The sequence below is a fragment of the Tigriopus californicus genome, chromosome 9 (assembly GCF_007210705.1).
Source record: "Tigriopus californicus strain San Diego chromosome 9, Tcal_SD_v2.1, whole genome shotgun sequence".
Taxonomy (NCBI): domain Eukaryota; kingdom Metazoa; phylum Arthropoda; class Copepoda; order Harpacticoida; family Harpacticidae; genus Tigriopus; species Tigriopus californicus.
Genome location: NC_081448.1, coordinates 11,116,574 through 11,126,536, shown reverse-complemented (window position 1 = coordinate 11,126,536; position 9,963 = coordinate 11,116,574). Strand labels below are relative to the sequence as shown.

The following is a 9,963-nucleotide window of genomic DNA, read 5'->3' as shown; positions in this document are numbered from 1 at the left end:
GATCCGGTAGCATCTTTCAAGTCAGACTTGGACAAATTTTTAGATAGCATTCCAGATCAACCCTACATTCAAGGATTAGCTCGGTCTGCCAACTCAAATTCGTTGGTAGACCAAATATGATATAAAAATTGAAAGGTAATAAATAGACGAATTATAACCTTTCATTTTAATAGTACTGGGGATTACATTCCCTGTAGCGGTTAGAAAAGCCCGTGAAAAAACAAACCAAAAAAAAAAAAATGTTTTCCAAGAGTTAGGGGTGGTTGTATGCCAAAGAGGCATAGCTTCTTATTTCGTTGATTTACTTCAGTACAGGGCACTAATTTTGGACAACCCTGTAAGTGCGTAAAATAGCCTTAATCATACCTCGATAATTTGCCCCAGGGTTCGTTTCACATTTGCGTACCATTGTGATAATATAGATATAATCGCATATTGAATAGAACTGTGGAGTGAGGGCGCTGTGCCAGTCAAACTGTATCTTGGCATTACATACATTGGCTCTTGTTTTGACTCGTACGTCCATGTCCAATCACACCAGGCATGACGAAGTTGAATGGCCATTCAGTGAGAACAGGTTTGGAATTTCAACTGGGGATCTCAGGGTTTTTTTTTCGTTTCCATCTTCTTATTCATCGAGGGTGACCTCCAACCGTGAAGAATTGTGCATTGCAATAATGGTTGGATATTTGGGGATCTTTTTAGTCAAACGCTTGGACTCTGTGCCAATTTAAAGTGAGTACGGGAGTCCAATTCAGGTCCGTAGTGGTTGAGATTCTTTGAATATTTGCTATCTCATCTCTAAATGACCCTTTCTTCAGGGCCAAAGAAGATGACTCCTTCCAAATTTGGTCACAGTGATCTTATGATTTTCGGATTATCGCCGTTCTTTTATTGTTTCCTTGTACTGGTGATTTTTGGATAGCAACCGATACAGATCTTTGAATATCCTTCATGGCTTCATGGGAAACCCTGCAGTGATTGGATTGGAATGATTGGAAACTCAGGTATGCTAAACTATGGTCAAGGTAGTGAATGTTTTTTCCGTCCCCCTGACCATAATTTCCTTGCATCATAAATCAACACAAGAGATTATTTATGCCTTGCATGTTCTTAATGGCACTTTCAATTTAAAGCTCATAAAGGCCCATGATCATCCTCACTTTGCTCGACTACAGGGTCAAACAGACCCGTCTGTAGAGTTTGAACAAAGTACAAACACCCAAACTGATGGACTTGGATGAAAAACTTCCTGGGCGATGTTGATCTCTTGACATGGTTTCATGTTGATAAAACGCTTCTGAACCGACAAGTCTCATAAATCAGGCCCCCCAAAATCACCACTTTGACAAGCTCTGAAATTGCAATCACAACCAAGACATCCGTGGATCCTTCCGATCGCTTCCAGCTAATGCCAAGGTAGAAATAAGATGCATTGGCCAGTTGTCAAATGGATGCTCGCTTATAGATCTTCCAGATGTGTGCGTACACTCGTAGATACATCTGCAAGGCCCTTGGGTAAGTATTTGCAATTTCAATTAGTCTCACCATTCCGATGATATTACATGGTGGTGCTAAATGACTTCTGCTGATTTAGTAGTCATCAAACGGCGCCCTTCCATTACTTCGTGGTTATTGATAGGATTGGACAAGGCCATATTTTAGGAGTGGCATACGTATGTTTTGAAACCATTTGGATTTGAATTGGCCACCCTGAGACTAGGTTGGGCAAACCTCTTTTTGAGTAATGGGGTGTAGGCTTTGTTTGTAAATTTCTCGCCATATCATTCACCCAATACGTTAGTAATCGTTCGTAGGAACAGGTCAATAGATTCAATTTGTAAACAATGAGTCCTTTCTTACTTCTTGGAACGAAGGGAGGGAGGGACTGGCACACAGAGGAACCGGTCAAAAAACGACCGTAATGCTCCGATTGACCTGATTTCACCCCTATGAATGAGTGGAGACCATTGACATACCTGTAAGAGGATCAACGAGAAATGAAGATTGGATTTCGGAGCCTCCAATGTGGAAATATCAGTATTGGAGAACCTCCAGGGGCTGTCAATCAATCGATCAAAATTTGTCAAGAGAGTGCTTTGTAATATTACAGCTGTCAGTTTCTTGACTCGTATTCCCCCTTGAGAGTGTGTGAGATGGGGAATCCAATTCCTCAAATTTGTGAACAGAGCGAGGAGTTAGTTAATTGATGAATCCTGTCCAATAGTTTCGGGCATGCCACTCAAATATTTTGGAAGTAGCACTCAGGCCAACGAAGGCTGAATGAATTCTTGGTTATTGGAGTCTTTTGGCTTTGTCCGCTGTCTCATTAAAAGGTCCCCTGTGAGCCTGACATATCAGAACACCCTTTTGTAGCGTAAACTCCCAAATTTAAGACACCATTGTACGTAGAAGGGGTTTCGAGTCGTTTCGAGATAGTATCGTTCGGAACCTTTTTTTACAACCGCTTATTAGCATTTCAGGACTCGACTCTAGACAAATTTTACGGCCAATTTCAAAGCTATTTCATCAGGAGGAAAACATATTAAATTGAAGATTTTTGTTCCCAGACCTTCAATAGTTTAGGCTGTGTTGGGTTAGAACATACCGAGAGTCCAATTTGAACCCAAAAACTCATTGTCAAGTACGATCACGAAGTCAGAATTTGAAAACTGAAACTCGTCCCATTTTATCTCGAGCATTCCATATGGTCGTCTTGCTCCTTCTCCTCCTCCTCCTTTTAGACCTTTATTATACAATGAAGAAAACCTGCCTCACCCGAAAGTGCTTTCGCATTACCAGAACCAACCCAACGGAAAGCATAAGCGAAGGGAGGATTTACCCCAAACAGATGTTGGCCATAAGACTTTATTATTTTCTTCACTTTCATTTCCGTCTTTGAAGATTCCAGGGATTGACTGAGCCGCTCCTCTACTTTGCCTTCGACATACTTGAATTGACTTGAACCTGAAATTGCACCAATGGACAGCAATGGCTGCCTCAAGATAGAAGAAGAAACGAGCATCTTCCCATGTTCAGTTCCATGGCTGACCATCTCATTTTTGTTTTATCTTGGCCATTTGTCCAGACCCACGCTCAGCACAGACGGTAGTGCTGCTCCCTGGCGAGCTGAAATGGCAAGAACTCTTTATTGCTTGAGCGCTCTTGACGTTGGTAGTTCTTCTGCCGTTTTTTGTACGTTGATACTCGTCCTAGTAGTTGGAGGGATCAGCGGGAATCTTCATGGACATCTTCGTCCTTGGCTCAAGACAGGAATTCAAAGTTGACCATCATCAATTATCGAGTGAAGCCAAAAAAGCATTGAGTAAGGTTGAATTGGCCCGCAAAAAAGCACCTGGGCCGACCTCACATCCTCTGCATTCCAATCAGATGGTTTCATCTGAGTAGACCATGATCATTTTCAGTACTCTGACTTTCAAATTAATACACTCTCATTAATGTTGGCCAAACTGACCGTATCAGTCATTTTTTAGGTCTTGAAAGGGGACAAGGATAAAGCTATCGGTGCAGGCCTATTTCCTGAGCAGACAATGAGACCAGTGAATAATGGCAAGTTCTGATCAGGTGATGACTGTCAATCTTCTTTTTGATATGATGTCAGGGTTTCCAAGTTGGCCTAGTTTTTTCTATCCCTCCCTATTGAAAGATGTGAAGTGCCTTGATTGTCTTCTAGCCGGTTACAACTTCTAGGATGAACATGCATACACAAAAAAGCAAGGGATGAAAACTCTGGACTGATCCATCAGCCAACCAAGGCAAGATGAACCATGATAGCCTTCTTGAGTCGTCCATATTTTAGTGCATGTAGACAAGATAACAAAGCAATCTCAAGAGGCAGCATTGATGGAGCGGTCGTAGCTTCCTGTTGCAACTTGAACGTTGTGGCCGTCTTCCCAGTTGTCTTCTGCTCTAGCATGCTACTCCTGTATGTCATTATCGAAAGTGTCCACCAGTCCATCTGTGACACGGCAACAAAATGAGCCATCTCTCCCTTCGATGTGTCCATTCCATTCAAGGTCCGCAAACGGATCGTGTTGACTGGTCAACAGAGACCAAATACAACTTGGGGATGGATCAAGTTCAGGAAATTTGATCGCGCTGAAAATTTTAATGGTCTACTCCAACCATCCTTGAACCAATCCACGACCACGACCACGACCCAGACGAAGGGTGCTGCTGATGATAAAAATGATGATGATGATGGGATGGGATGTTCTTAAGAATTGGGATTGAAATGATTGCGTGATGGTGTAAGTGTGAGTGCGTGACTCATATCCCCATTCTTGAGTGGCTCTGAATGTTCAACAGGTGTCCAAGGGGTGACAGCGAACTTATTGTTCATGACAGCTCTGAATTTGCACAATTCTAATCCGACTCGCCAACTTCTGCTCCTCGTGGCAAACAGTCAGTCAGTCAGCCAGCCTTTGCTAAAGTGATACCAATCTTCTCTTGTCAGCAGCTAGTTATAATTGAAATCGTCCTTGCCATGTTTTTTAAAGAGCTTGCCAGCTAACTCCCCACAGGTCTCTGTCCTGCTCGTTTTGCTTCTCCTCTGCCTTGCTCTTCCTCGTTCCTCCTGGCAGTAGTGCTGATTGGCATCTCAACATCTCGAGCATTTTACTCGTGCAAAACCTCATCAGACGAGATTTCCCAGGCTTTATTATCGCTGATCTCATCACCAGGGAGCAGCAGCCTCCTCCTGTAAGTGCATTCATTTTCCTAAGAGAGAATCACGCACATTACTTACTCCCAAAACAGGTCCAAAGGTTAGAAGTACTGCATGGGAATGTACCGTACTTAAGCTACGAACTAGAAGACCCCCTCACCCAAAGCAGTCATAATGACATTTCTCCACAATTAAACAAAGGGGACACAATAAATCCTCCTCGGCGTGCACGGTACTCAGGGCTGAAATAAATCTTAGCCATCCTCTTACATTACGCGCAAAACCGTCGCTTGGCACCCCATGTATGATGATGATGATGATAGAGGAATTATATCCGTTTGCTTCATTACTCTCACACAAGAGCCATAATTCATGCCAAAGTCATTCATAGAAAGAAAGAATCGCTCATCTGCCGCCGTTTTCGGCTTTGCACAACTTTGGCAAGTGGGTCCTCGCCAGTAGTAGAAACAGTAAAAGAATCGGGTTCTTCTACAACGATCAAGATCTCAGTCAAAATGCACGATGCACGTGTTGGACAAATCTGGTCAAACTAACAACATGATTTTGTACTCAGCGAACAGTTGGTCTCGAATGGATTTGAAGCAGGTTTGGGGACGTCATGGTACCTTAAGTTGGCTTTGAAAGCCAGGCTTCGATGAAAGCGTCGAAAATCTGCCGAACTCTTCTTCGGTTAATCCCTCTCATTCTTGATTGGTAATGATCTCGGCAGTATTTTGGTTCTCCTCTGCCTTTGATGGGTCGAATGAAGACTCTTGGTGCCTTCTCGATGATCTGACAGAGAATGCGAAACGACTTGGATCCAATTGAGCGACTTGATGACGATGATTCAGCTAGAAAGTTAGTCATCTTGGTCCTCTCCCACCAACCCCTCTTATTCCTGCATCAATACAATGATTAACATCTGCAAAAGATGCGCACTGAGCAGAGCAAGAAAATGCAAGATCGTCCTCCCCAATCAGGAGTCGAATATTGAACTCATCATGGTCGATAAAAATGGACACGGCCTTGGAATAATGGGCTGGAATCCTATTTCAAAGTACAATCCTAGTCCTGGCGTGATCCTGGATAGATCTTGATGTCGCCTTGGGCAAGCTTTGTTATGGAAAAGACCCCAACTCACACACATTGGTCACAGAGAACGAAGCGAGGGGGAAGATTTTCAACCTAAGTTCGAACACCCTCCTTATCAAAGTACGCATATAAACCACAAATGCGACATCTTCCAAGCAATGTACTTTCCTCGCATCAACAAGCCTCAAAATGGGTCAAAACACATTTGGGGCAAGAGCAAATGAACTCGCTTGAAGGTCTGAAAGAGAAGATATTCGACCCAAACAATCTCGTCGGACAGGAAATTATTGCTTGATAGAAAATCGGAAAACATGATGAAAGGTCGAAGGAAATGGCACGGCATGGCACACTGTTCTAGTCTTCATTTGGGACAGAAATGTCGATAAAACAGAGGCTGTCACGCCAAATCAGCGGGGTGCTTAATCCCTTGACTTCTTGGGAAGACTAAAATTGACGGGGAAACAAACGAGTTTTTCTTGCTCGTTCTACGTAGATATCGCAAATGGAGCCTCAGTCTATCTATTATCTGGGGGTCATCATCATTCTCAGTGATATGGTTATGGTCTGAGACGTTTATATCTAGCCGTGCTCGTTTTCGTTCTTGACTGACCCTAAGTTTGCTACAATTTTACGAGCTCATTCCCACTGAGGGTTGACGAGCCAAGTTTTGAGGGCCTGATCTTCCGGGAGGTTTCGGCCTAACCACCATTTCCTTCGAGAGTCTAATGACCAGTAATTATGGATTCACATGTTATTTGAGTAGGAGAATATTAATATTTAGCCTCACGAGATCACGCTCCTCGCGGCCAAAACAAATTTGCAATACCTAACAAGTGCAGATATTTTTAAGGGCTACTTAAAGAGAGGTAATTTGAATGAAAGGTCACCGTTCGATCAGCTTCCTCTATCTTCTTCATACGATATAATTCCAATTCGAGTTCAAAAGGCGCGTTAAAATCTTGGTCCAAAGGCATTCCTCCTTTTTGCTAAAGGTCAAAGAAGCTCCTCGCTTCAATATTTCTCAACAGGTTTGAAGACTGAAGCTGATGCTTGGGAATCGCGCCTTTTATAACCGGAACAAAATGCAATACAATTTGTATCTATTTGCGGAAATTTGATCGAGCCCTATCAATAAAACGTTCTTCATTTGTGATTCCACGTTCCAAATTGAGACATCTGAGATTGTTGTAATGAACGAAATATAAGGTAAGGGATAACAAATCGCTTTTCGATATCGCGGAATGTGATGCATCGATTTCCAGCCAGCATGTTTCTCACTGAAAACCGCAATCTTTTCCTTCGGCTACTTCTCATCCATGATGTTTCATATGGGAGATGCCGTTAAACGGCAATAGTTTTATGAGTACTATTGGCATCAGTCTAGACTAAAGCATGCATTCGCATTCAGCTTGTCAGGCTGGGTAATAAACGTTGATTAACCTATCTTGCTCAAAGACAACCTAATGAGACAAGGGGAAATCAGTTTGACATTCAGCTCTCTTTGGGACCAAGTTCTGAAACAAAGAAGGGAGACGTTTACGCCTGAATTTGAGAGGCCCTAAAAGGTAAGTGGCATAATAGAGCCTTGCGCTAGTCAAAAGTAGACCCATGGGTTTCTCCCCTCTCATGACCACCTCCGACTATGATTACAGTATATCACATTCTCGCCAGAGTCGGCAATCAGCCATCAAAACTGAAGTCTTGGCCATACATAATCATCATTCCAGGTCTGACCAACAGCAAAAACATGGTTGGCTCCGATTACTGTAATTTCGAAGATTAATCCTGGGAAAGTTTTGACGATGGAATCAAGGCCACACACAGCGCAAACACAAGAAGCTTGATATTTCGGACTCATCGTGTGCTATGGGGTTTATTCATATCTTGATTGTTCAAGAGAGCGGCCGACTGGGATTCCCGAGGAAGTGAGTCCGTCCTACGTACGTCCGTACATTCATATTGTTCCCTGTGGGCACACTCACAAGAGGCAAAAACATCATGGCTAGTCAGTCGTTTGCATAATTACTGACGACCACAGCCACAATGAGGAAGAGTTCGTCCAGTTTCCCACAGCTCAAGTGGAATACGACGGATCTAATCTAATTTGGTCTGCAGTCAAATTACATCTCTTTTCCCAGTATTAGTAGACTTGTGATGGAACTGGAAAGGAACTTAATAACCGTAGATGTTCAAAAGTGAAAATATTTCTGTTCAAAGTTACGAATATATATTTTCAAAATTCATTCAAAGTTAATTTTGCTTGATCTACAGTATAACTTACTAGATCTAACAACTGTTCTGAGATTGCTTTTGTTAATAGTGCGCGAAGACATGTTATCGAAAAGAAATGATAGCCAAATTAAACCAGCTATGAGAAAGGAATGTAATTGGATATCGGGTGACCATTCATTTCATTCCAAGCGACTATTTAAAAATCTAGTGCCATAACAAGATCAAATTTCAGCCTAAATAAGAGTGATCTCCCTTCGATCATTTGGTCGCTTTCAGATGGCGCAAGGGAAAATGTCATATCTGAAAATGCCAAGTGAGGCATGAGCCAAGGAAGGCAATGGTATACTAAAGCCTGGTAAGAAACCAATAAAGGTGGGCGTGGCCTTTGGTGTCCATCTCCGAACCATTCAAAAATACAGAACCAAGTGCAAAAACGGCGAATCCCTTAAAGAGCAAACCTGCCCAAAGACGACAATTTGGCATTCCTGGAGTTGCCTTTATTTGACTAACATTGAATCGTTGATAGCATGGCACTAGATTTTTCAACATTTACATAGTTCAATCATTAGAATCAATATAATCAAGCCAATCTTTGAGCGCGGGAGAAACTTTTTCAGCAAGCATCATTTATTTTCTTTCCAACCTGTATGATGTAATTGCAATTTGGAGGGAATTTTATAATTGAAATCAATGTCATGAAAAAAAGCAAATAATTATATATTAGCAATAATTGTCTCAGGTATGTGCGTACCTAGTAGGTACTCTGTTGAGGAATGTACCATAGGGTTGCAAAAAAATGCAATCTGCGCTATCTTGAGCGTGAAATCCTGCGTGAACTAGTTGAAGCCATTTATTAGCAAATGGAACAATTTGTTGTTGTGAAACTTCCATGCAAAACGACGACCCAATCTGATATGAATGGGGACACTGGGTTGGTTCCACAATTCCTTGGAGAAATTAATTTTGCCAGCCGCCGGAAACGCGCAATAACACCAAGACCAGCATGACCAACAAAAGTCAAGTCGTTCGTGCTGTGGTCTTTAAATTGTCATGGTACGACTCAAGCCTTGTAAGCCAACTACTGGCTACTGACTACTGACCTACTTAATCCGACCAACGTCTTGGGAAATTGGAAATCGGAAATTGGAACATTCTTCTTCTTACCTTTTTCTCCCCAAGGGGATCGCAATAGTTCCCTTTCAGTAGAAGCACAAAACGGGATTCTAGTTAGTAACGCACAATAAGATCTACGAGAAATGTTTCCGTTCACACAACTTGCCCCTTTGGCACCGGTCGCTAAGCTATGTGCTAAAGCTATGAAGACACAGGAAACCTTTGAGAAGCACGAACTTGTTCGGAGATCAAGTCACGGGATCCGACAAACAGCTTCCGCGTTCACCATCCGATCTCAACTGACGCAAGGCTTCCAAACAAATAGCGATCACACCCGGAGCACGGAAGGTGAGGAACTGGAAGAAGCAGCAGAGAAGATGGCCAAAAATCGGGATCCTCCTCCACCTCCTTGTTTCTTCTTCTCCTTCTAGTTCGTACACTTACCGCCCGCTGCTTCTCCAGACTCATCGTTCCTCCGTTCCTTCATTCGTTCGTGATGATCAGCTGTTGCCAAAGCCTCTTTTTCCGGGGTGTCTTTGACCGCTGTTGGCTCGAGCACGCGCCGTTCGAACGGATTCTTCCCAGACCGACAGACCGAACGACCTACCTGCCTACCTACGGCTACGGACACAAGGAGACGAGCCCGGAATTTAACGCCTCGGATTCACGTTCCCGGTGATGATGCGAGAGTACCAGTACAACTGCCCTGTGCGTGTATTGTAATATGCAAGACGAGGCAACGCATCAACCCTTTGAATGCATGCGGAAATCCTTCTTTTGTCATGTTTGAGCCATCACGATGCATCATCAACGTTCAGCAACTGGGCGAGAGAAGATGA

General features: G+C 43.0%; 1 protein-coding gene across 1 annotated transcript in view; it reads right to left on the bottom strand.

Moving 5' to 3' along the window:
• LOC131886718 (protein O-linked-mannose beta-1,2-N-acetylglucosaminyltransferase 1-like) overlaps positions 1-9,526 on the bottom strand; it is a 39,342-nt gene extending 29,816 nt beyond the window's left edge. The window contains exon 1 of the mRNA XM_059235116.1: positions 9,176-9,526. The gene's annotated coding sequence lies outside the window, so the exon portion shown is untranslated. The remainder of the gene's footprint in view (positions 1-9,175) is intronic.
• Positions 9,527-9,963: the final 437 nt, after the last annotated feature.